The sequence below is a fragment of the Homalodisca vitripennis genome, chromosome 1, assembly GCF_021130785.1.
Source record: "Homalodisca vitripennis isolate AUS2020 chromosome 1, UT_GWSS_2.1, whole genome shotgun sequence".
Lineage (NCBI taxonomy): Eukaryota > Metazoa > Arthropoda > Insecta > Hemiptera > Cicadellidae > Homalodisca > Homalodisca vitripennis.
In genome coordinates, this window is record NC_060207.1 from 235,295,629 (window position 1) to 235,323,325 (window position 27,697).

Here is a 27,697-nt window from a genome sequence, read left to right on the forward strand (position 1 = left end):
ATGTCTATGGATATTACTTTTCTTTGTTTAAAGTTTGTTATTGACGATCGAAGGTTTGACAGGATAACAGGCTTTCGTCATTTTCAAAAATATTAAAAATCTGTCATTCCTGAGCTTTTCAAGTTTAGAGATGTTTTTCTTATCAGAATCTTACATCGCCTGGACTGGACTCCAACCATCTTTAGGGTATGTTTGAACCCTTTTTCTATCCATTCCTTACTTCTTTCTGTTCATTATTTTTGTATTTATCAACCTCTCTCACCTGACGGGGGAATCGGATAGATTCCAATCCTCGAAACGTTGTGTTTATACCTTTTATAACCTATAACGATGACAATTAATTATTCTAAAACTTATTTATTATTCTCTTGTTGAGTCTCCCCTGAGATATCTGTTATTGGTTTGGGTTTGTGGCTAGTCTAACACCAATTAACAGATTTTTTGTATTACAAGAATAAATCACTCTGCGAATAGTTGCAGGTCAAAATAAATGCAAATATCGTAAATTTGCTTTTAAAGAATAACACTTGTGTTAATTGCATAACTGTAATTATTTTATTCAAGTATGTTAGCTGAATTAAATATTGTAGCAGTTATTGACGAATTTGTTACTAATAACAGTCAAGGGTGACCTTTGCAGAATATTTACTACAAAGCGTGAAAACTTTTCTTTAGACAAGAAAAAGATAAGAGGAGTCAAATTTTTTGTAGTTTCCATTCAATTAATTATGGTAGAAATTCAAGTCAAACGAATGCAACCCTGTCTTATTGTTCGCTTACGTGAAAATAAGTTGCGGTTTTCTGAGGCCGAATTCGGTGTAGTGATACAGCAATATGATCCATAGCTGAGTTCTTTCATGGTGTTACCTTTCATATCTCATCTTCTATTCAGATATTCTGGCTTTGATGTACTTTGCATCTGTGCTGTATTATTTGTAAAAATATAATGTTGGAGTACAATATCTATGTATTTCTATAAATTATTTTTGATTCAAATAGTTATCTGCTGTTACAAATTTAACATATACGTAAAGATATTAAAAACTATCTAATGAAAAGTTATTTTCCCTTCAAATCTGTACTGAAAATAATGTTCTTACTTTCAATCACCACAATTTAGAGCTCGTCGAATAAGTATAACACAGTTTACATTTTTTTTCAATGCTACTAAAAATAATTGAAAACAAATAAAATCAAATGAATAATTTAAACTAGATCTAAAAAAATACCTTGTTATAGTTTCTTCCTATTCAACACATGAGGGAATTCTAACTTGATTGCAATTTCTAAATAACTATATTATTTATTTATTTATTAACACAAGTATATTTGTTTCTTGAATTCTTTGTTGCCTTGAATTTACGTAAATTACTGAACGTAATTTCATGTATAAAATTACGTAATGATAAAATTTTTTATGTGACATTATACTATGATAGTAGTCGGCAAGTTTTCAGATTATTCAAGGTGTAATCAAATTCGTTGTTGATTGATTCGTTTATTTCTGTTTTGACTAATTGCTTTTTACTAAAACATGTAATGTTTTAACACCATATATTGTGATAATATACATTCAGAACGAAACTTGTAGTTTATTTAAACTCACTTTGATGTAATTGTGATATTTGTCATACTGAAAAAGTAATTAATTTACATTGAAATATTTTTATAATACATGTTAATAATAACATGATTGGTGATGTTTAAATGTAATTAGGCCGGGTAAAATGAAGGGAAATGCTGTTTTTCTAATGGCTAGCAGTTAGAAAATACAAAATATTGCTTGCGGAGTACCTTGGGTGGTTAGGAGCTGGAATTAAAACAATTTTTCAAGGGAAGACTTTTCTTGAAGACTGAAATTAGAAACTTCTCACTATATCAGAAAAAATTTAAATTAATCTTATGCATTGTATACGAACCTAAAATGTATCCAATTTAATAAATTGCTTTTTATAAAATATAGGAGTACGTTTTACCAATGTCACGCTACAGACTTGTCTGAGGCTGTATTAAAATTTTCAACTGTAAACCACCATTTGATACTATTTCACGTTTAAGATATGATCATTTGCCGATTGATCAGTGCCATCATCATTACCTATAAGACCAATCTAAAAATGTTCACCCACTCACTCACTTTATGAAGTGTCATGCAACATCATCGCACTCAATGATCTCCATATGAAAATGAGCTTCAAGCAAAACACACACACACACACATATTATATATATATATATATATATATATATATATAGGTTATTTAGGTCAGTTTGTTCTTGATATACTGTGCGGAAGGACAGACAGAGATAAATTAAATTTTCAGTCCATCGAGCGACAAGATTCGCTAACGTTCAACCAATAAATACAGTATTAGAAAGTAAACATATTTCGAAGCAGATCTCAATTTAATCTGTAATCGTTCATCGTTAATGTGTATCACACGTTTGTGTTTTAAAAATATTTAGCTTTTAATTTTTGTCTCGTACACATTGAATGCAGTACCGATTCAAGAACTGTGCAAATCATCTATTTTCAAGCGTAGTTTAATTATTAAATTACTTTATTTACATCCATCATTAAAAGTATGGTAAAAAATACACGAAAACATTATGACCCGTAGTGTTTAGGCCTAAAGAGTCAAATTCTATCAGCCTCAGTTATATACTAATGAACAAATATTTATTTTTTTTAAGGTTTCAGTTTAAAAGTGAACTAAACTGATTTAAATTGCCCTTGATACTGTTAAATATAGCAATGGATCAAAAAAGTTAATTCAGCTATTCCGATATCTCATACATCAGTTTTATATTTATTTTTGCCATCCATTTTTAAAATTATTTTCTTTAACTAAAAACAAGTAGTTGAGTGTGATATTAAATGAACTTAATATATTAATTTGATGTTAACAAAATTATGTACATTTCGTATTCACTTAGAAACCTACTGATCGAAAGATTTGAAAATAATCCGACACAAAACATTTTTACTATCTAAAACTATATTTTGGTAGAACCCAGCATGACATAATTATTAAATTTTCTTTCTAGTAGCGACCTAATAAAACTCGACGCACTCTGGTATGAAATATTAACACTTTATTAAGGTGGCGCGGCGGGTATGTAAGCCGAAGTAAACCCGGCTTAGTTTGATAAATTAACGATTCAAGCTCACTTGGTTGGTCTACTTAATTAAGGCGGATTTTACGTATTGAACTTTACAAGCTCTTTGACCTCATGAATAGTATCGCAACCAAATATATTATAATTCATGAAGTAAAGTTATGGACGTACAAGCTTCGCATGGTGTTAATATAAATTTAGATTTGACCTGATTATAATTCTAGTGACTCTTTACTGGCAGCTTTAGCGAAGCCTATAGCTTAAGGGGATGGAAAAATTTCATTTATCAACTATTGATTGGCTTTAAACACATTACAAAAAAAATTATTCACGTTTCTGAAATAACATAAAAAGTCGAGCGGGTTGTAGACCTACAGTAGGTGAATTAAAAATTCTCGGACCAACGGTAGGCCCACTCCGTAAGATGTCCTAATGCACCCGTTTTAAAGGTTAAAATGAATGAAAAAGTTTTAATGACTTAAGAGAAATACAATCAAAATTATTAATAATTACAAATATAAATGGCAACAATATGTAGGGCAAGTGCGGAAATTCCAATACAACATTTATATTGATATTTAAAAATTATTCTGGTAGTATTTGAGTAACAAATACGAGTAAAAATTGTATGATTATTCCAAATTTATAATTATTTATTAACATGACAGACCTACATTATTATTAAGTTTCATGTAAATAAATTGAATTGAAATGTTTTGAAACCACAAAAGCGAGGATTATTTGTGATTCAGAGTATAAATATAAGCTAAGTTAGCTGTAATTTATACAATGTTTTGGATATCAGGCATTTTTTGTATATTGAGTAATCTATCTTTGTCTGAAACGTGTTAACTGGTAACTGAACTGGAAAGGTGTGATAAAAAAAAACTATAACATCATTATGAGTTAATATAAGTACTTTAAGAACTCAGTGAAATCTCCACGATATAACTCAACATGTATCATTTTATTAGAACAGATACCACTAACAATACTATGTTCTAATAAAAGTAATGTAGTAGATAAAGACACTACAATGTCTAAAGGAAAACAGCACAAATATAAAAATAGCGCAGCGCCAAAACAATTCCGGATACGTTTTGAGAGAATATAACATGAATATAACTTCCAGAGGATATAAATTAAATTACTCTGAACAGTAAATGAGGCATTTCAGTTTCTTGTTTCAGTCCAGTGAGCAATCAAATCCTGAAAGGAAACCAAGCTGTAAGTAAATATTCAATGGCTCGAGAATAATTTGTCAAAGTGTAAGCGTTTAATTTAAAGCCTTTTTATATCCACAGTCCTGTTAGAGCCAATGAAATATATTTTAGGCTTCATTTTACCAGAATCAGGGTTTGAAGTGGCAAGCCATAGCTGGGTCTGGTTCTTCCGTTTAAAATCGAATAATCCATTCATAAATAGTTTAAGGCGGTATTAAGTTGTTCAAAGTTTTATATTGTGCATAGTGCCAATAGGAAATCAAGTATATCTATATCTCGTAGTATATCTCGTAGTATATCTCGTAGTATATCTCGTAGTATATCTCGTATATCTCATAGTATATCTCGTATATCTCATAGTATATCTCGTATATCTCGTAGTATATCTCGTTGTAAGAACCAATCTATGGAAAGTGAATTCTGTACCAATTAAAACCTCTAGAACACGTTTTAATTACACACTTAAATTTTAAAATTTTGGATGAAAAATTGTAGGTTTCAGGTCTGTGCTATTTTTTAAAATATAATATATATATATTTTTTAAAATAAAAATCAGTGTGAAAATATAAATTATGGCAAAAAATAAAGTATTGTCTAAATGGGTTAGGATTTCTGTTTGACGAATCAGAATTCAAACGATCTAGTGGTTCTATTTATCAGACTAAATCAAATTAGGCTGATTAACTATCGCAAACCTCATCAAAATGTGTATTCCTACATATAAACAAAGGTGTATGCTATATATAGGTTTATTCGTATTTAAATGCCACCTCCTGATCATTCTGAAATGTTACGAATCATGAGATAAAATTGGTTGCATGCGACTGACAAGTCAATCGGTTTGACACAGAACTCCATTGATTGTTGCCCTAGGCTGTCTGTTGTCGTCGGATTTCCTGTGCAATTCTACACGATATAGGGATTTGTATTCATAACTTTGGCTTGTTATTGTCTTTTCCACTTCTTGAAAAAGAATTCAACCTGTTAAGGATTGTTCATAAAGATTATTTATTTTTAAATGTTATAGATTTCCTCACAGTTACAAATAAAACCTAATAGAATCCGCACAACTTAGGAAACACATTGCAGTTTAGTGTGCCCAAAAATTACAAAATTAAATTGGGTTTTTAGGTAGAATGTTACTGAAACTCCATCATTCTGATGTGAAACGTAGACTTAAATTTTGATATCCTTTGATAGATAATAATTATAACTAAGGAATGTTCATTAACTCTGCTAGAAAAATAATTAACTAAAAAAGGCCTTTAAATTTAATCTTAAAATATTGGAATAAAGTGTATTGGTAGATGAGAACTGGGCATTGACAAGCATAAAACTCTTATAAAATTACAACTTAATTAAACCGTGTATGTACTTCGTATAAGCGAATACTATGCCTTATTTTCCACCTTATCTTCCTTTTTTCCTCTTACAAGAAGCTTAGAAATTGCACCTAGTCCTAAAAAGATTCTTTGCGCTGCTTCCGGAGTGACGGGATATTCTCGATGGGTTAAGTTTGGAAGCAGGGCATTATACATGAGGGAACATTTAGGGCATTAGTCTATCATGTTCCTTTGGAAGAAGGAAGGCAGTGAAAGCAGGCAGGAGGTGACACGCTCTTATATCTAGGCTAGCAAGAACCTTAGTCTAGGGAACAGTCATCTCCCGCAGTAGACTATATCTAACGAACTACCCTTGCTCTTACACCTAGAATCTCGACATTTGCGGTAAGTGATGAGCCATTCCTAGACATCCATAAGGTTGCCCAGATTAAGTGACACATCGGTTTTTGCTGTGCCTAGTGTGAGTTCTTATCTTCCTTTTGCAGACCGTATAAGCTGTCCCAGTTAGAACCGGACTATTAGCTTTTACAATCTGGCTGTGTTAGTTAATTTTGAAAACAATCTATATGATAACTTGAAACACTATTTATTAGCAGATTTTCTGCAAAAGTAATGTTAACTAAATAAGGAGCATTGAATATTTTATACCGTACTTTATACGGTAAATGAATATTAGGTTTTGAATAGCAATAAAAACTTTTGTTACGGGTAATAACTCAAACATACATTGACTGACTTTTAAAATACTCGGTAACTTGATAAGTTATAGAATTGCTACGTGATACCTCTAAACCTTTTTAACACAGAATGAACTAAAGTTAGAGACTACACCTTGTTACTCTTATAGCGGTCCTGCTTCACTGCTGCATTTGACTACATTTTACAAATGTTATGCTAAAATGTATAAGAAGTTTTATTGAAATTAAATTGGTCTGTTTTCCTTGATAGATAAAACAATGTGTGTACAATATTTTATAGGTCAATTATATTTATTAACGCTGTTGAGACTCACAATACAGTAAATAACAATTCCCACACATTCTCATACCCGCAAAGTCCGCCTCATTAAAAAAAATATATTCCACCACAAAAAGCGAAGAGCTATAGTGTAACTTACATTAACGTAAGCAACTATACTTTTAAACCTGATCAGTAATAAATGACATTTAATACAAATTTAACTTATAATAGTTGATGATCTTGGTAATAAATTACAATAAGTATCCACTCAAAAGGTATAAAATAATATAATAATAATGGGTTGCGAAGGTCTCTAAAAGTGAGTTATCAAATAATTTGTAACATGTTAAATAAATGTGAATGTCGTACATAGTTAGTACAGTAATACTCTAAGACTTGCCTTTGCACAAACTATGCCCAAGATAACAAATATCTAGAGAAAGAATTATCTTAGAGGTCTTTTTGTGATAAGAATGAACGTCAATATAGAGATTAATGTGATAAAATTTTGTGTATGAACATATAGCAAGCATAGCTTGCTTTTGTACGGGAGTCATTCAATAATTAAAGAGACAAAAAGGTCTGCGAAGAAAACTGGTGATAGGGTAATTTTGTACATCTATAGCTTTAAGTTGGCATCACTGGGATAAGCCCTGATCAGCTGATTGATTAACAATGTTGTTTTCATAACCTAAAAAGTACATTTAATCATAGCAAGCCACAATTGGTTATATGTTTAGTAATAATTTAAACATTAAAATTTAACATTACAACATACGAACAACAATACACTTAGGTTAAAAACATATCGCTTAGTAATAGATTTTTTTACAAACACATAATGATTTTTGATCACTGATTTGTTAAATGGACCGAGTTACAGGGGAGCCAATACACTTTGTACCGAGCTCAAGTGGAAACAATCGAATTTGCAATCAACTATTTAACGTTGCTGAGAACAACCCTTGCACACATCCTTCTTTCTTGGATGTTTAAATACTTTAGACTGTTATCAGGTTATAAATGTATCCTTAGAAACTGTCATTACTTTACATTATTACGCCTTCTATTTAAAAATATAATGTTTTAACTTTAACTCAATATCTAAAACAAAATATGGCTGAACTGTTAGGTACAACTATTAACGCTATATTGCACAAACCGTTCAAAAAAACAAAAATTCTAACACGTGGCTTGTGTTTGTCATAACATCCTTTTAAATTACATATATTTAGACTAATAAATAACAACGTTTTTTTCTACGATGTTATTTATTTTTAAATAAATATTGATATTTTTCAATTTAAGCTTCCATATCAACAACTAAAGTAAAGTTTTGTAAATACTTATAACGTTTATTAAATAATACAGGAATAGTTAACAATATTTATATTTTCAGCTATGTAAGTGGTTGTCAACTGTATTAACTACCAATACTACAGCATTTCGGGTTTCTTATTACATATATTTATGTGGTATACATATACACGTAATAGTGGTATACTAATACACTATTCGGTGCTGTAATACACCATGTGCATGTTGATTGTAAGAAAATAATTCACAGCCAATTTTTATGGACACAGAGGTGATCCCTTATTCGGAAAGGTTGGAGCGCAAATTGACGCAATACCGAAGTTGATTGATGGAGGGGTTATAAGGCTTGGTATCTCATCTGCAGTCTACCCTTCATCAGACACCGACAGCATTATGGGGTCGTTAGGTCGAACCTTCCTTTATATTCTTTACAGCTTGGGTTTGAATGTACTGATCGATAATCTGTCATTAATCAACCTTTAATATGTAAAAACATTTTTATAAATAAACGGATGATTAAGTCACAATCTTTAATTTGCCGTATAAATAAAAGGAATTAACTTTTATATTCAATATTTAAGAACTCACGTATTCAACCTTACCTAATCATAAAACTCAGTCATCCGAAAGCAAAAGTACTTTTAGGATTAAGTGCAATTTATCAGCTTCCTGTTCTAAGAGAACAAAAAAGTCAGTTGCATTAAATTAGTCGGAATATAGGATATAATATAAATTAGTGAAATAATCCAGCTTAGTTTGGTAATAATGCCTTTCCAGAAATCCCAGAAGAAAGGTTATAAAATAGACAACTGATACTAAAATTGCTTTAAAATATTATTTTTATACAGCTTACTTCTTTAATTGTTATACATTATTAGAATTGGGTGAGAGATCTAAGAACTTTTTTTACAGCCACTACCACCTCTCTCACACCTAAGCAACAACATATTCATCTTAGAAAGTTGACAGTTGTCTTTTTTCAGTAGTTTATATTTACATTCTATAAACAATCACAATTTTATAAACACACGTAAGGGCAGTATATTTTTAAAGTTTTTATTTAAACCACTCAGCCAGAAAACACAATATTTGGAAATTTTTACGTCTCGCAATGTAATCTTCTTCTCAGGTTTCAGTTTTATTATTAATACGTAGTACGCATATATCAATGACTAATGCGTTTGTATTTGCAATATTCTGAAATGAATGTTAGGAAATGAAAGATCTATACTGCAATATTTAATACTGAACATTTACTAGAAGGTATTGGCAAAAAATATTATGCCTTCAATAATAAAAATTAAATTTGTGATAAAAAAGTTAATTCGTACGGGCATTCTGAGCAGAATTGATCATCCGCAAAGACAATGACTTCAAAATTATCCTTCCACCAATGACAAAGGCAACTGTTGTCATGATTTCTGTTGCCTTTGTTCTCTCATAGTGAATGAATGATGATGCATCTTGGTAAGATAAGATCAAGCAAACTTATCAGTGACATTTTAATGTAATTTACTTGCTATATTAAAAATAAATACTTAAAAACACTGATGACTTTGTATCTAAGTATTTGTGTACAAAAATAAGATTAACTTAATTCATCACATAAGTTTAAAAAAAGACCATTTCCAATAATCGAAAATAAGTAAATGGAAGTTATTAGTAGTGTAACTATTTCGAATTGTAATCGGACATACCAGTTGGTAACCATTTCTTAGACGTCTTGCATTTAATTTTCTTTATTTATATACCGTACTCTCTGTCTCATTAGTACACCTAGTACCATAGGCTATAATTAGTATATATATATATATATATATATATATATATATAAAACATTTGTGAAATTACCTTTTATGGCCCTTATTATCAATAATAATCTAATAATTATATTTTTCTATTTTCAATCCTAAAATAATTTTAATTACATTGACTATTAAACATAGTTTATTAATAAGTATCTAGTAAGTATGAAAAGTAATAAGAAAATACAATACATGATACACCGAAATATATATATGTGTATGTATATATATTTTATATTAAATCCTGTTATTGTTGGAATTATTGTTAAATAACTTAATATATTTGTAACAGTTGATTAATTTTTGTATTTAATCATGTACTACTGATATGTGTGTATATGTATATAATGTTTTATGGGTATGTATGTATATATATATATATATGAATATATGTATATAATCTGCCTAATTAGTCCTTATGTTTGTTAATTTTTTTACTATTATTTGGTTTTGTTTGATTTGTGTAATAGTTTATATACTTATAATATCTAAAAACGTTGAAACATGCAAATTATTTAAATTTAAGTTCACCTTCTGCCAAAAGAGACTGAATAGGCTTTTAAATGTACTTTGCCAACTGTATGTAAAATGTATATATATAATGCCAATATATTAAAAAAGATCTTGTTTTCCTTTTCCACACGTGCTTTGTGTAGCACACATGGAATTGTATTTTTTGGTAAAACTTTCTGGTAAATAAAGATTTTTGTGAACTGTGAACTGTGAACACATCATTCATTAATCAAGAGACAGATTGTTACAATGTGGTCACAATACAGCGACATACTTGGCGTATCATCCGTCTTCCGTATCACATATCATCACACGTACAATACAACATATCATCATCAGGGTTTGAAGTGGCAAGCATTAGCTGGGTCTAGTCCTTCTGTTAAAAATTGAATAATCCATTCCTAAATGGATTAAGACGGTATTTAGTTGTTCAAAGTTTTATATTGTGCATAGTGCCAATAGGAAATCAAGTATATCTCGTAGTATATCTCGTATATCTCGTAGTATATCTCGTTGTAAGAACCAATCTATGGAAAGTGAATTCTGTACCAATTAAAACCTCTAGAACCCGTTTCAATTACACACATAAATTTTTAAAGTTTTATGAGAAATTGTAGGTTTTAAGTCTGTGCTATTTTTAAAATATAAACACCAGTCTGAAAATATAAATTATGGCAAAAAATAAAGTATTGTCTTAATGGGTTAGGATTTCTGTTTGATGAATCAGAATTTAACGATCTAGTGGTTCTATTTATCAGACTAAATCAAGTTCGGTTGTTTAATTATCACAAACCTCATCAAAATGTGTATCCCTACATATGAACAAAGGTGTATGCTATATATAGGTTTATTCGTATTTGAAATGCCGCTTTCTTCAACACCTCCTGATCATTCTGAAATGTTACGAATCATGAGATAAAATTGGTTGCATGCGACTGACAAGTCAATCGGTTTTGACACAGAACTCCATTGATTGTTGCCCTAGGCTGTCTGTTGTCGTCGGATTTCCTGTGCAATTCTACACGATATAGGGATTTGTATTCATAACTTCGGCTTGTTATTGTCTGTTCCACTTCTTGAAAAAGAATTCAACCTGTTAAGGATTGTTCATAAAGATTATTTATTTTTAAATTGTATAGATTTCGTCACAGTTACAAATAAAACCTAATAGAATACTGACAACTTAGGAAACACATTGCAGTTTAGTGTGCCCTAAATTACAAAATTAAATTGGGTTTTTAGGTAGAATGTTACTGAAAACTCCATCGTTCTGATGTCAAATGTAGACTTGAATTTTTATATTCTTTAATAGATAATGATTATAACTAAGGAATGTTCATTAACTCTGCTAGATAAATAATTAATTAAAAAAGGCCTTTAAATTTAATCTTAAAAAATTGGAATTAAAGTGTATTGGCAGATGAGAACTGGGCATTGACAAGCATAAAACTCTTATAAAATTACAACTTAATTAAACCGTGTACTTCGTATAAGCGAATACTGTGCCTTATTTTCCACCTTATCTTCATTTTTTTACTCTTACAAGAAGCTTAGAAATTGCACCTTTATCATGTTCCTTTGGAAGAAAAGGAGGCTAGCTTTTAAACCATCCTCTCCAGTCAAAGCAGGCATGATGTGGCACGCTCTTATATCTAGGCTAGCAAGAACCTTAGTCTAGGTCATCTCCCGCATTAGACTATATCTAACGAACTACCCTTACCCTTACACCCAGAATCTCGACATTTGCGGTTAGTGATGAGCCATTCCTAGACATCCATAAGGTTGCCCAGATTAAGTGACACATTGGTTTTTGCTGTGCCTAGTGTGAGTTCTTATCTTTCTTTCTTTGCAGACCGTATAAGCCGTCTCAGTTAGAACCGGACTATTAGCTTTTACAATCTGGCTGTGTTAGTTAATTTTGAAAACAATCTATATGATAACTTGAACACTATTTATTAACAGATTTTGTGCAAAAGTAACGTTAACTAAATAAGGAGAAGTGAGTATTTTATGCTTTATATGGTAAATGAGTATTAGGTTTGAATAGCAATAAAAAATTTTTTACCGGTAATAAATCAAACATACATTGATTGACTTTTAAAATACTCGGTAACTTGATAAGTTATAGACTTGCTACGTGATACCTCTAAACCATTTTAACACAGAATAAACTGAAGTTAGAGTCTACACCTTGTTACTCTTATAGCGGTTCCTGCTTCACTGCTCAATTTGACTACATTTTACAAATGTTATGGCTAAAATGTATAAGAAGTTTTATTGAAATTAAATTGGTCTGTTTTTACTTGATAGATAAAACAATGTGTGTACAATATTTTATAGGTCAATTATTCAATTATTTATTAACGCTGTTGAGACTCACAATACAGTAAATAACAATTCCCATACATTCTTACACCTGCAAAGTCCGCCTCATTAAAAAAGATTCCACCACAAAAATGGAAGATCTGTAGTGTAACTTACATTAACGTAAGCAACTATACTTTTAAACCTGAATCAGTAATAAATGACATTTAATACAAATTTAACTTATAATAGTTGATGATCTTGGTAATACAATAATAAGTATCCACTCAAAAGGTATAAAATAATATAATAATAATGGGTTGCGAGGTCTCTAAAAGTGAGTTATCAAATAATTTGTAACATGTTAAATAAATGTGAATGTCGTACATAGTTTGGACAGTAATACTATAAGACTTGCCTTTGCACAAACTATGCCCAAGATAACAAATATCTACAGAAGAATTATCATAGAGGTCTTTTTGTGATAAGAATGAACGTCAATATAGAGATTAATGTGATATGTTGTGTATGAAACATATAGCAAGCATAGCTTGCTTTTGTACGAGAGTCATTCAATAATTAAAGAGCCAAAAAGGTCTGTGGAGAAAACTGGTGATAGGGTAATTTGTGTACTTCTATAGTTATAAGTTGGCATCACTGGGAATAAGCCCTGATCAGCTGATTGATTAACATTGTTCTTTTCATAACCTCAAAAAATACATTTAATCATGGCAAGTCACAATTAGTTATACAAATTTCAACTTAAAATTTAACATTACAACATACGAACAACATTACACGTAGTTAAAAATATAACAAGTTCGATTAATAATCGATTTTTTTACAAACACATAATGATTTTGATCACTTATTTGTTAAATGGACCGAGTTACAGGGGAGCCAATACACTTTGTACCCAGCTCAAGTGGAAACAATCGAATTTGCAATCAACTATTTAACGTTGCTGAGAACAACCCTTGCACTCATTCTTCTTTCTTGGATGTTTAAATACTTTAGACTGTTATCAGGTTATAAATGTATCCTTAGAAACTGTCATTACTTTACATTATTACGGCCTCTATTTAAAAATAGAATGTTTTAACTTTAACTCAATATTTAAAAACAAAATATGTCTGAATCGGTTAGGTACATCTAATAGGCTATAGATTACTTCCATCACTTGCTATTTATCCTTCTAAATTACATAGATTTTTACTGAAATAAATAATGAAGCCTTTTTTTCCTAGATGTTATTTATTTGAAATAAATATTGATATTTTTCAATTTAATTATCTATAACAACAACCAAATAAGTATATTCAATATTTATAACGCATTTAATGATTATGGATTCCCTATGATTTTATTAATAATACATATTATTAATATTTATGTTCAGCTATGTAAGTGATTTTCAACTGTATTAACCCTAATACTAAGTATTTTGGATTTCTTAGTACATCTATTTATGTGGTATTATTAACTTAATACACTATTCAGTGCTTTTAATACACCATATTCATGTTGATTGTAAGAAAGTCTTTCACAGCCAATGTACATGGACGCAGAGGTGATCCCTTATTCGGAAAGGTTGGAGCGCAAATTGACGCAATACCGAAGTTGATTGATGGCGGGGGTTATAAGGCTTGGTATTATATCTCATCTGCAGTCTACCCTTCATCGGACACCGACAGCATTATGGGGTCGTTAGATCGAACCTTCCTTTATATTCTTCACAGCTCGAGTTTGAATTCACTGATCGATAATCTGTCATTAATCAATCTTTAATATATAACACATTTTTTATAAATGAACGTATGATTAAGTTACAATCTTTAATTTGTTGTATAATTTAAAAGAATTAACTTTTATATTCAATATTTAAGAACTCACGTACTCAACCTTACCTAATCATAAAACTCAGTCATCCGAAAGCAAAAGTACTTTTAGGATTAAGTGCAATTTATCAGCTTCCTGTTCTACAGAACAAAAAAGTCAGTTGCATTAAATTAGTCGGAATATAGGATATAATATAATTAGTGAAATAATCCAACTTAGTTTGGTAATAATGCCTTTCCAGAAATCCAAGAAAAGTTATAAAATAGACAACTGATACTAAAATAGCTTTAAAATATTATTTTTATACAGCTTACTTCTTTAATTGTTATACATTTTTGGAATTTTAGCGCATTCTGGTGGTGAATTCCTGAGTTAGTAAAATGCCAAAGTTCCAACTGCAAGGTAAATTTGAATTAATATAGAATGACAAGGTTCCAACTGTCAGATGGAACCTTGTATTCTTATAAATAATCGACATGTCTCCTCTTGGGTGAGACAAGGTTTCCAACTGACAACACCCAGCTGTATGTATTGTTAGCAATCAGCTGATCCTTTTTGGTGGGAAATAGCTGATGTTAACTTAGTGTGACTGTGAGCACAGTGAGGTTAGTTATTTACTTAGCTAGTCTGTTTCTGTTTGTTGCATTTATTAATATAATGACTTCACTAGAAGAACTTAAAAATATGTTGGATGATGAAGAGTTTGAAGTTTCTAGTGACTCCTATAATCCTGAGAGCTCCGAAGAAAGCTCAGACGAAGATATTAGGTAAGAAGACAAATTAAACACATTACCTAGGTTAAGGTTAATTTCCTTTAGGATACTAATATATCAAATTATCAGTACACAATGTTGTATTCATGTTACTTTTGTTTGATATCTATTGTAAGATTGGACCAAGAATAATATTCTACATATTTGATTAAAATAACTTTCTTTAAAATAAGGAAGCTACACCACTTAAGGTTCATATTTGTTGAAAATAAATATAAAACTCCATGGCTCTAAACACAATACACATACAGCAATATACAATACGCAATACTTATATACGGCTGCTAATAAAGTCATAATAGATCAATTTGTTCAAATATCAAATATAGGCCAACTACGGGCTGCAGTATAATAAGCGGCCATATTTTCTTTTTTTGTATTAAAATCTATATTCACAAGGCCTACATGTATGTGAATTGTTTCAGGCAATCAAAGAAGAAGTGGAATAGTATTAATGATCACCAACTGCCATCAACATCATTTGCTACGGCCCAAGCACTGCGTGATGTTACAGGCCAGCAGGAAAACGCAAACATACATGAAGAAATAGAAGATGAATCTGTCACAGTAAAATTGGAAGATAATGCAGGAGCAGAAAACCTTCCTCCTGAAATTGATGTGCCAGCAGGTAAGGCTAGTGTGAAGAGAAAGATACGGGACATAGCATCTTGGAAAAGTCATAAACGCTCCACATACTATCAGGATGGAAAAGCCTATACAAGCCGCAGAGGTGTTGAAATGCCTGCTAAAAAGATCAAAAACTTCAAAAACTATGTAAATAATTGTAAATATAAATGTGGTGTATCAGTCGGTCCATATCATGGGGAAGCCTTGTTTAAGGCTTTCTATAAAATGTCTCAGAATGAAAAGTATCATTTCATTCTTAATACTACTAACAGAGATCAAACAGAAAGGCCAAAAAGTAAAGATGTAAATTCTTACAAAAAGTTTTCATTCAAATATTTTTTTTAATGTGGGAAGTAACAAAATACAAGTGTGCAAGAAGTTTTACTTGGGTACTCTCAGCATCTCACAAAAACCTGTCTATAATGTTCATAAAAATAAGGATGAGTTGACGAGTACACCCAAACAAGATGGGCGGGGAAAGAGTTCTAACAGCAGTAGGCGCTTAAGTGAAGAACAAAGAAAAGGAGTTAAAAGACCATATTAGCTCTTTCCCAGCAGTGGAGTCACATTACTGTAGGTCAACCACTGAACGTAAATATTTACTCCAATCTGACCTTGACTAAGATGTACCACTTATATAAGGAAAAGTGTCAAGATGATGGTTTGGAACCAGTGAAGTTGTCTATGTACAGGCATATTTTTGTGACTGAGTACAATCTTGATTCCACATAAGGAAATCAGACAGATGTGATGTCTGTGAAGAATTCAAAATGGCAGAATCACAGAACAACCCTTAATGAGGAACTTAGAGAAAAATATGGTAAAACATATTACAGAAAAACAAGCTATGCGCGAAAATAGGAAACAAGACAGAGACAATCAGCAATACCTGTTTTGTGTGTTTTGATCTACAAAATGTAATTGCCTGCCCTAGAGCGGAAATTAGTTCTTTTTTTATAGAAGGAAATTAAATACTTACAATTTGACGGCACATTTCTCCCAGAGTAAAACCATCTACTGTGCTTTGTGGACCGAGGCCATATCAGGCCGAAGTGGGAATGACCTAGCAAGTGCTCTTTATAAAATATTGAATAGAGTAGCTGAAGAGCACGAGTTCACTGAATTAATTTTATGGAGTGATTCATGTGTTCCCCCAAAATAGGAACTCGTTCATATCATTGTGCAGTGCAAAATTTTCTACATCATCACACGTATGTACAGAAAGTAACTATGAAATATTCTTACCAGGCCATTCCTGTATCCAGGAGGTGGATAATGCCCACAGTATTATTGAGAAAGGCATGAAAAACAATGAGTTTTACTCCCCTATTGAGTTAGTGAGAATTTTGAAAAATTTAAAGCCTTCACATCCACTTAGGGTTCTACAGATGGGTGAAAATGACTTTTTTGACTTCGGTTTGGCATCAAAATCACTAAACTTCAAACTGATACCGTTTTTTTTTTCAAGTTTCTTTCATAGAATTTAGCCAAGCTTTGCATGAAGTATCATATAAAACTTCATTTGCAGAAGCAAGCTTAACTGTGGTCAATTTGCATTTTATGACAACAAAATCAAGAAAATGTTCATCAAAAGCGAAGACTTCAGACTCAGGCTTCACGCCAGTTTGGAAAATGATCGCCCCAAATGCCTTGCAGTGTAAACCAACCCTTTCGAATGATAAAATCAAGGAAATCAAAGAAATGTTCAAGTTCATGCCAGTCCAAGACCGTGATTTTTACTCCATTATTCTAAAAATATAAACTTTAGCTATGGACAAAAACTAAAATTTATTTTTTATTTATAACTTATGGTCACACTGAACGAAGACGCTCAAAATGAACCGCCCGCACCGTTTGGAAATCAATTTTGCACCTTATTATTAAATAATGAGATTCACCAAGGTTGCACTACTTTTCGTAGTCTTTATGTCTCTGATGTCGAACATTGATTTCCAGATTCAGGAGTTAAGTCTGCAACAGGATCAGATTTCAGATGCTGAAGAATGAGGAAGGTAAACTGCTAAATCCAACATTCACTTGGAGATTCATGTTATTAATCTTATTTCGAATTGTCTTTGCTAGTAGGAAGTAATTTAATAACTGCTCATATTAACCACGATAATTATATTTGAATATTTATCGATTTATTATATATAACTGTATTAAATCAGTTAAATATAAAAACCACTAAACTTAAGTACGGTAAACGGTAAGTAGTTGACAAGAACCAAGAAAACGTCCATTCAATGGTATGGTTAATTTTCTACTGCTATTAACTTGTTGCGATTTACAAGGGCTTAATGACGTTATGTCATAATTAAAGGCTAAATGTGTATTCGATGAAGTGCTCAATATAGATTATTGGAAAGCGCTGGCCTGTGAGATCGTAGATAGTCTTCATTCTGCCCCTTCTACGTTGTACACTCTTCCACAACATAGACTATTTATTTTTAGGGATCTTACCTGCTGTTAATGTTCAATTTGTGGTGGGTAAGTGATTTTTTAGATGTTCTCAGTGGATTGCTCAATATAGATTCAGTTTTTGCTGATAACAAAACTGTAAGTATCCATCATTTAATAAACCGGCCTGTCAGTCCAATCTGTGCCACTTCAGTATCGCACCGCAAACTGCAGATTGTCACACTTTATAAATTGTGAACAACCAGGTCAGCCCTGTCAAAATGGTAATGAAAAGTACAAATAGGTTGAACCCACCACATGGCAAAGTGGTAGATTCTGTCAGTTTTGCACCGCTAACTGTAACTTGTCAATGTATGGTTTCATAATTTTCAAAAGATAGATTTTGAAAACGACGATTATATTGCAATCGTATATGATTCGTTGTATCAAGTGATCAATATAGCAGTGGATTAATCTCAAAACTACGTGATGGGTGATATAATGGAACATGGGGAATAAATCAGTACCAGGTGTCACACATCATTCATTAATCAAGAGACAGATTGTTACAATGTGGTCACAATACAGCGACAGACTTGGCGTATCATCCGTCTTCCGTATCACATATCATCACACGTACAATACAACATATCATCAATCCAACGTTTCATTAAATGAACATTTCCTAAAAGATGTATTTTCCTATTTGCATGTATTGGCAAATGAGATGCGTAAATTATAAACTTTAACCGTCTAATTACAGCAGTTTGGAACAATACATAACTATTATATGGATATAATATATTAGAAGTTTAAATAAACATAAACAAATATAAGTATACTAACGAAATAAATAAATACAAAATAAATTACATATATTTAACGATTTATAAACATTCGATCATGCAGGTCATATACATATGAACTTTAACTTCTGATCCTAATTAGTATTGACGAGCTTATCTTAAACATGTGTCAATATATTATTTTTAACACGCTAGAATATATATATATATATATATATATATATATATATATATATATATATATATATATGTGTGTGTGTGTGTGTGTGTGTGTGTGTGTGTATATCTTTATATTTATGTAAAGAGCATGTTTGTGCGAGCCAAAAACAATCCGTAATCAAGCGGCAGCTGTAACGACGGAAAGGTACAACTATCTACCTTATGCTGCCACAATCCCTTGAACACCTCCTTTATGCAAACGACATTACATTTTTATGATTGACTCTCGAATTGTGTAATAGGTTCCTAATAGGGTAATGTTATTATACACGTGTTTACAAACAATATATTATCCTAATTTAAATCTGCGTTTAACTGAACTAAAAGCTTTAAGGTTTTGAACGCTAGTTACAAAACAATTATTAAAGTATATATTGCAACGAGACACCTCTATGCTTTTCCTACGGAGCGGGGCAAAAATATGAACATGTTGCAAATTGAAATTTAGATACATTAATTGATGGCAGTTTTGATACTTATAACTTCTTTAATTATTTGATGATGAAACAACGCTAATACATAATAGTTTTTGGAATTTTTGAGTCATTTCCGGATAGAGTCAAGCTTTATCTCCAAGTGACTAGGAATAAAGTTTATAACACGGGACATCCTATGGATTAAATGCTAACACACACCGGGAAACTTCATAAAAATAGGAAGTGTTACTGAAACGGAATTAAATAACTCAGATAAAGTAAGCAATGCAAGTTATCTATTAAGTAGGTATGGTGGCATGGGTTAATTCAATGCGAATGATGAGTTCACATTAAGATGAAGGTGAACTGGAGCTAACCTCAAAATTCACATTGTTAGTTAGTCACAATTCAGTAATACACTATTCTACAAATGTAAAAATATATTTTTCAGTAAAAGGATAGCGATGTTCTATAACATAGACAACTTTTTCTAAAGAATCAAAATTAAAATTATTTAATGTAACTCTTTTACGATTTAAAACTATGACAATAAAATATTGCTGTATGTCATATTGTTTATTGTGTAAAACGTTTCAATAAAATAAAAAAGAATGTTTTGTATTCAGAAGATTCCCCAGTTCTTGAGAACTTTTTTGATACAAGATATTCAAACTTGAAACTTTTTACACCACAACTGCCATTCATCACACTTATTGTTACTCTTTGTTGTTGTTATGTTGCGTGAATGAGAAAGAAAAGTATCAGTTGCCAAACATAGTAAAAACAAACACTCTTATTTCTCTAACCTACTAAACATTTGACTTAAATCTGTCATAGGAAGGGAATATGTTTATCCAAAATTGTTGTATTCTTCTGTTGTATAAGTTATGCGCAGACATGTAAGGAGCTGAGATACGTTAATGAGTTCATATAATGTTTTATATCAATGATATCAAATGTTAAAAGTAGATACTTACACTGAATAGTGTGGATGTAAAAATTATATCGGTGGGTAATGGTTTTGGTAGATGGTGCCATTAAACTCATTTTAGCTTAAACGAAGCATTTCACAAGTAAGTACAGGTAGTGTAAGTGGAGGTAGAAGTGCATAGCGACGTCATCCGGAATATGGATTAGATACGATATAAAACTGCTTCAGTGGACATACAGCTCCTTCTATTAGGATGCTTCGCTATGTTTAGTCCGTTTATGTTCCACGGTGAACATTACTCTCTACTCGTAAATAAGGTTACTAAAATCTTTAGTAACTGTCCCATAAAACTCAAACTGTATTGATTCCTTTGTCTATCCGAGTTGCTCATGTTTAATTTGGTGTATTAAAAAGATAAATGTTTAATATGCTGTAACATTCACATTTATAAGTTTTAGATTTACTGCTATAAGGAAAACTGTAAGGGCAGTCGAAACATGCTAGTACTGTACTAATTTACCTCATATGTGTCGATTGTTCCAATACTTAGCTAACAGAGAACTCCAGAAAGTTCATAGTCTTCTATATTTTCGGTTTATATGGGTTGAGTGTCATGCGAAACAGTGATATAAATAGAATTTTCTCTTTCTGCAATACGATCGCCTACTTAAGTATTTGTAAAATTAATTGACATTTATATTTTGTTAATGGATTTTTGGCAATATACAACCACATATACTTAAAATATTTATTCATATACAAAACTTTATAACATATTTTATTCATGTTAAAGTAATTAAATGTATCAGTAGTTAAATTATGGTGCTAAAACAAGGCGAGCTTTTAATGTATGACAAAAGTTTTACATAAACCAATTACATTCAGATGTTCTCGGTTAGGTAAAAATTTATAATTCTTTGCGATAAGATTTAAAGACTTATTCAAAATGGCTCGATTTTATTTGCGTTTACTGGTAATATATATTTTATTAATTAGAGCATACATTAAAAGTTTTGTTTTCACGGACAAAGCCGTTTGTGAAGCTCCATATTGTTGACGTAGCGAACAAGTTCTTCACTAACTACTAATTAATCAGCGCCGAAACTATTAAAGTGTTCATTTAGGGTTCAATGCCGAGTTAATCAGGTTAACGAGCTTGTTCCGGATATTCCACCTAATGCGTTATACGATAACGACGCTATAGATAAACTTTATACAGTTGACGATTAATGGACCTAACATATATTGTTCCCTTAACTATCATGCCTGTTATTGTTCTCAGCATGTTCTTTAGTTCCTTCGTTTTCTTTATCATAAACAATAGAAAGGAGTATTTTTATAATGACGTAATAAACGTTCACATTTCACTTTTCAGAAATAAATTAACCTGCATAAAGGTATTAAATTTGTTAAAGCGTCTTGTAGGTTATTGTAATTTTTTCGTTGCACTAACATTTAAAAATTCATTTTTTCTGTGCTTCAGTTCCATTATAATTCAGCTCTATTAATTCCCACTATTTAACACATGAATTTTAATATTTTTATACGAGATGTTTAAAATGCGATTAGTTCGTTTCATTATGATTGAAGGATAAGAATCTTGGTAGTTTACACTTCCCGATATTGCTTTAAGTAGTGTTGTAGTTAGCTTTAAAAGCTTCCATATCCTTCTTTATTCCACGAAGCTATAGATTTTCTATCTCGATTTGAACACGTGCTAAGTATCCTAATCGCTAATAGTGTTATACATGTGAAAGTAAGTTTGTTTGTTACGCTTAAACAACTCAACCGATTTGACTGGAATTTGACATGGACATTCCTAGGGTCCCTAGGATAAACATAGGCATATTCTTATTTCGTAAATCATTCCGGGCTACGCCCCACTGGTCTTTAAAGTAGCAAAAAATCCCGTCTTGGTCTCTAAATTAGTGTAATGTGATTTCAAAGAGTCAGTTAAATGTATTCAACTGTGATGGTTAAACGTGATGTATGACTAATTCCACTTCATAGCACCCTATCATATTACATCACAAGTGATTTCACTAAGAAAACTATGAATTTAGGCTTTGGAATTTCCTCTACTGAAAACGTAGTGGTTATTCAACCAAATTCGTGGAATGTCGCATTGAAATTGAGGGCGAAGCCGCGGTTATGTGCTAGTAGGACTATAATGATGTTTACGAACGCCTCAGGTAATATTTTGGACCTTTACTTTTCAATTCAAGGCAAACAATTTGGAATTTATTTTTTATTTTATAAAAAAAAGTCAAACTTTTAAATTAAGAGAAGAATTAATATTTTATTGTCGTATTTAGTTTATTTACAGTAATGCGATTATAAAAATATGGGAGGAATTATAATAAATGCTAAATTCTATTCCAATCAATTTGATTTCTAAAACATACAAATCTGTCCAGAAATAGTGTAAAACGTAAATTATCACTGATAATGTATTCTTTCTGAGGCGTCTAAAGGTTTTATAATACATCAGCCTTAAAGTAAGTATTTAGATTTTTATTAACATACCATCATTGTTTTGATGAATATTATTTAATTTAATTTTAATAATCACAAAAAATTTTTAATTTTTTAATTGTATTTTTTTACTTAATTATTATGACTTTTACGTCATGAATCTATTATGTTCAATCGTCCGCCATCTTGAAACTTGTTATAAATGTATTATTTGTTTGTCTGTATATTATACTATAATATGTGTTAGTAATTAAATGTATATTATACTATAATATGTGTTAGTAATTAAATGTAGACTATTCAAAGTAAATAAAATTTTAATTACAATATTTTCAAATTTCTGTTCGCTATGCAATAAAATATATTCATAGAAATATTTTAGTCCTTCTAATAGTAACAATAAATGAAGTATATAACATATACAATAGTATATAATCACCATATAATATGTCTCCTTCAATAGTATCATATAATACACGTACTGTATATTATACGTACGTATGTATTATATAAGATCAAGCTATTGCGACATGTCTTCTAATTTTGGAAAACATGTATTGAATATATAGGCTTTCCTAAATATTTCGTTTTCATATATTTTCCGTATTAGAATGTTCTTTCGAAAAATACTAATAGTATTAATATTATGTCAATTTTCTATTTCCATTATAAATTTACTAGCGGGTAAAAAGAAAACTTGAAAGAAAATAATGCTCCCTGGATCATTGAGTCTACTTATTATTACGTTATCCTCCAAGAACCTAAACTATAACAAAACAAGCAATATTTTCTGGATAAATATATAATTTTGTTTCCATGTGAAGGTGGTATTGAAGTCTTGTTCCGATTAGATATATAACCATACTCTATGTATGAAATGAAAATACCATGTAAGCTATCCCATATTGTATCTTCATGTCACTTTAACGAAGTATGTGGTTATGTATGTATGTAATACTATCACAGCTTCTTATGTGAGTAAGATATCTTTAGATATTTTTTATGTTATACTATCATTGTGTCTGTGCACGATCAAGCAAAATTTAACAATTTTAATAATATTTTTGGATGACTTTCTACCCAGCTCAGGTAGATATAATCCAAATAGCAATTACTTGGCAAAGAACCACTATACACATTATTCTTTCTGAGCCCTCTAAAGGTTTTATAATACATCAGCTGTAAAGTAAGTATTTAGGCTTTAAAATATACCATCCATCCTTTGATGAATATTATTTAATTTAATTTTAATTTATATACCACTTTTTATGAATGCTCGCTTATACGATGGTTAAAGCCAAATAATAATATTACCAAATAAGATATTATTTCATACTTTGTTAGATGAAGATCTTATTTTTACCTCAAGTTGCTTTATACAAACATTCCTGTATGAGAACGTTGATAAAAGTGTACTAGGTTAAACGCATGCCCAAGAATTTGGGTCAGTGGCAGCGTTCTCTCTATACTGGATAAACCCCACTCAAAAATGGCCCGATGTTTACAATTTTTGATAGACGTAGAATTCCGTAGAATGACCAAATGTCAATTTTCGGAAGTTATCATGTATTCAAATTGATTCACACAAAACCAGATAACAAATTTTTCATCAACTAATTAGAGAGACTCCGATAAACTGCATTACGACAACTTTTACATATATTTAAAGGTACAACCCAAGATTTTTTTTTGCAATTAACACAATTTAGTATTTCCTTGCATATTTTTTCTACATAAATATACACAAAGTTATCATGGTTCTTAAAAATTATGCAAAAAATTAAAAATTACGTTATCCAGTGACGAAAGTCTAATTATTTGTATGTTTAGGTGTGTTCTTTTCGTTTTAAAAGTACTGTATTTAACACATGCAAATTTTCATATGAGTATATAAGTGAGTGTTTATTGTATCACTTTTAAGAACTATTTTCCAAATTTCAAGACTGTACGTCTCCGCTGAATTAGTTTAAAATCGATAACATAATTATATTTCACAGACACACACAAAATGAGAAACTGCCAATAATAATTCGACGCTCTACTCATCTTATTTTCTGTCAGTAATTTTTCCGAAAATAACAATAAAAGTTTTTTGCCGTTAATACAGTTTAAGTCAAAATTTCCAACCTTTGTATAAAACTTACCAAGTCATCAACCTAACTTTTTCGGTTACTGAAAAATGTCATCTAGTTAATCTAGAAAGAATACTCAATTTGTATTCAGAATTTCTTTCGATGCCTACATATTTACACACTAGACTCACTTCCTTGACAAACAGAAATCGAGACTCCCAATCGAAATATTTGACATTTTAAAAATCAATACAGAGACGGTAGGGGAAGAGTTTCAAGTAGAATTTAGACCCTTGGACCAAGTTCTACAGTTAGTACTTATTGTATGAGCAGACATTGGATTCCGTCTTTAACGACTGGCTAAAGAAGTTAATATAAACTCTTAATCAACAATGCGTTACGTAAATTGTTGAACTCTCTGAATTGTTGAACTTAACATTCAGGTTAAGTGTTAGAGAGGGCTTCTTAGGCCTAACTTCGCCTGGTAAAATAAGACATTACTTTACTTTACATTGAATATATGTTTATAGATTTACATTTTAACCTTCATTTATTTATGAAAACTATTCCTAATTCTCATTGTATTCTACACTGCTTGATCTTTCAAGGAACAGTGTATTCATTATTTTATTAATGAAAGGAAATACAAACGTATACAGATTTCAATGTTAAATATGTATAACATTTACAACTTGTATAGGTAAGAGGTTGTTACAACAGTTTTAGCCAGTCTATTAGACTAAAGGTTATTGAATTTTGACTGAAAGGACATCTTTCACTGCCCTTTTTATAGATGCAGATGTGATCCCATCTTCGGAAAGTTGGAAGCGCAAATTGACGCCATACCGAAGTTGATTGATGGCGGGGTTATAAGGCTTGGTATCTCATCTGCAGTCTACCCTTCATCAGACACCGACAGCATTATGGGGTCGTTAGTTCGAAGCTTCCTTTATATTCTTTACATCTTGATTTTGAATTTACTGATCGATATTCTGTTGTCAATAAATAATTAACATATATCAAATTTGTATAGATACTTAGATGATAATACTACATTCTTTAATAGATTAGATTTGTATATCAAAGATTTACCTTTAATATATAAATCTAATGTGTTCTTGAATGTGCACACATATCGGATAACCAATTAAAGTAATAAAAACTTACATTATTAAAATAATACTACACCAATAGAATATTGCAATGTTTAATGCCAAAATTAGATTGAAAATGTATAACAAACAATTTAAATATCTTGATCACGTACAATTGATAAATTATGCGTTGCGGCATCCTGTTCATCTTCCCTCAAAACAATTTAGGAGAATCGTGAGCTCCAACAATGGCAAACGCAATTGTTGTTGTAATGATTTCTACTCCTTTGTTCTCTCGTAGAGGGTTAAAGGTGAAATTGAGAGGAGCTTGTTGTAGCTAAGCTCATAAAGAGCAATTCTAATCAACTGGAGTCTTTATGCATAACACACAAATGCACACTAATTTAACTTGTATTAACTTTAACAGTTATTGATGCAACAATGATACTGACGCGTTCAGATCCAAATGGTAATTCTTTTACTTAAATAGGAATTCCTTATGCAGTCTTTACAAAATCATTGCCTAGAGATTTATTACATCAATCTCAATTCATGATGACTGTTTTGATCTTCAATTCTGTATCTACTCCTAAGGACTCAATAATCAAGGGGCAGTGTTAAAGCTGTAATTTAGAAATAATGTCATTTAGATGTAATTATTAAATAAATGTATCATCTATCAATCTTGTAATTGAGTGAAATTCGCATTGTGGATTTTAGAAGTTTGACCAAACCAATCAACTTATTGCTTACTTTTATAATGGTTTTTACCATCACTCGATTTTAATATGGGTGTGATAAAGATGATTTTTATTTATTATCTATTTACAATTAATTTCCGTTTACTAATAATTTTAATATATACTAGTTATTTAATTATTTAAAAAATAGCTTAATACGTGTTCGTAATAAAATCGTACATTTAAATTTGGAAGAAATGTATACGTTCATTCGTATACTAATTTTTAATTTGTATTAATATATTTTTTTTATTTTGTTACTTTATAAAACTGTAAGAGGTTCATTTTTTCAAATTTATGTTTATGTTATATTATATTACGTTATAGTCAAAAATGTACACATGGTATTACATTTAAAATTTAAACATTTTTAGACTTGTATGTTAAAGAGGATTATATGTATGCCAATGGAGTTATTTAAAAATCCTTATCATGCTACATGTTGTGGGAACACTGTCCAAACCAGATTGCATTTTTATGTAACCCCGCATGAAATCGAACCTGTGACCTCTTTTGGGGGTGAGGGGGGTTGGAGTGTCATATCCTTAACCCTACGTTACGGAAAAAATCAATTTACTATACGGTTTGGTATTACTTTAATTTTACAGTCTCTTATTTTAAGTACTACTCTGTCCATATTTCAATCAACATTACACTTTTAATTTTCTCTATAATACTTAGTTTAGGGCCATACAGGGTGATATGCAATCGTTATGATG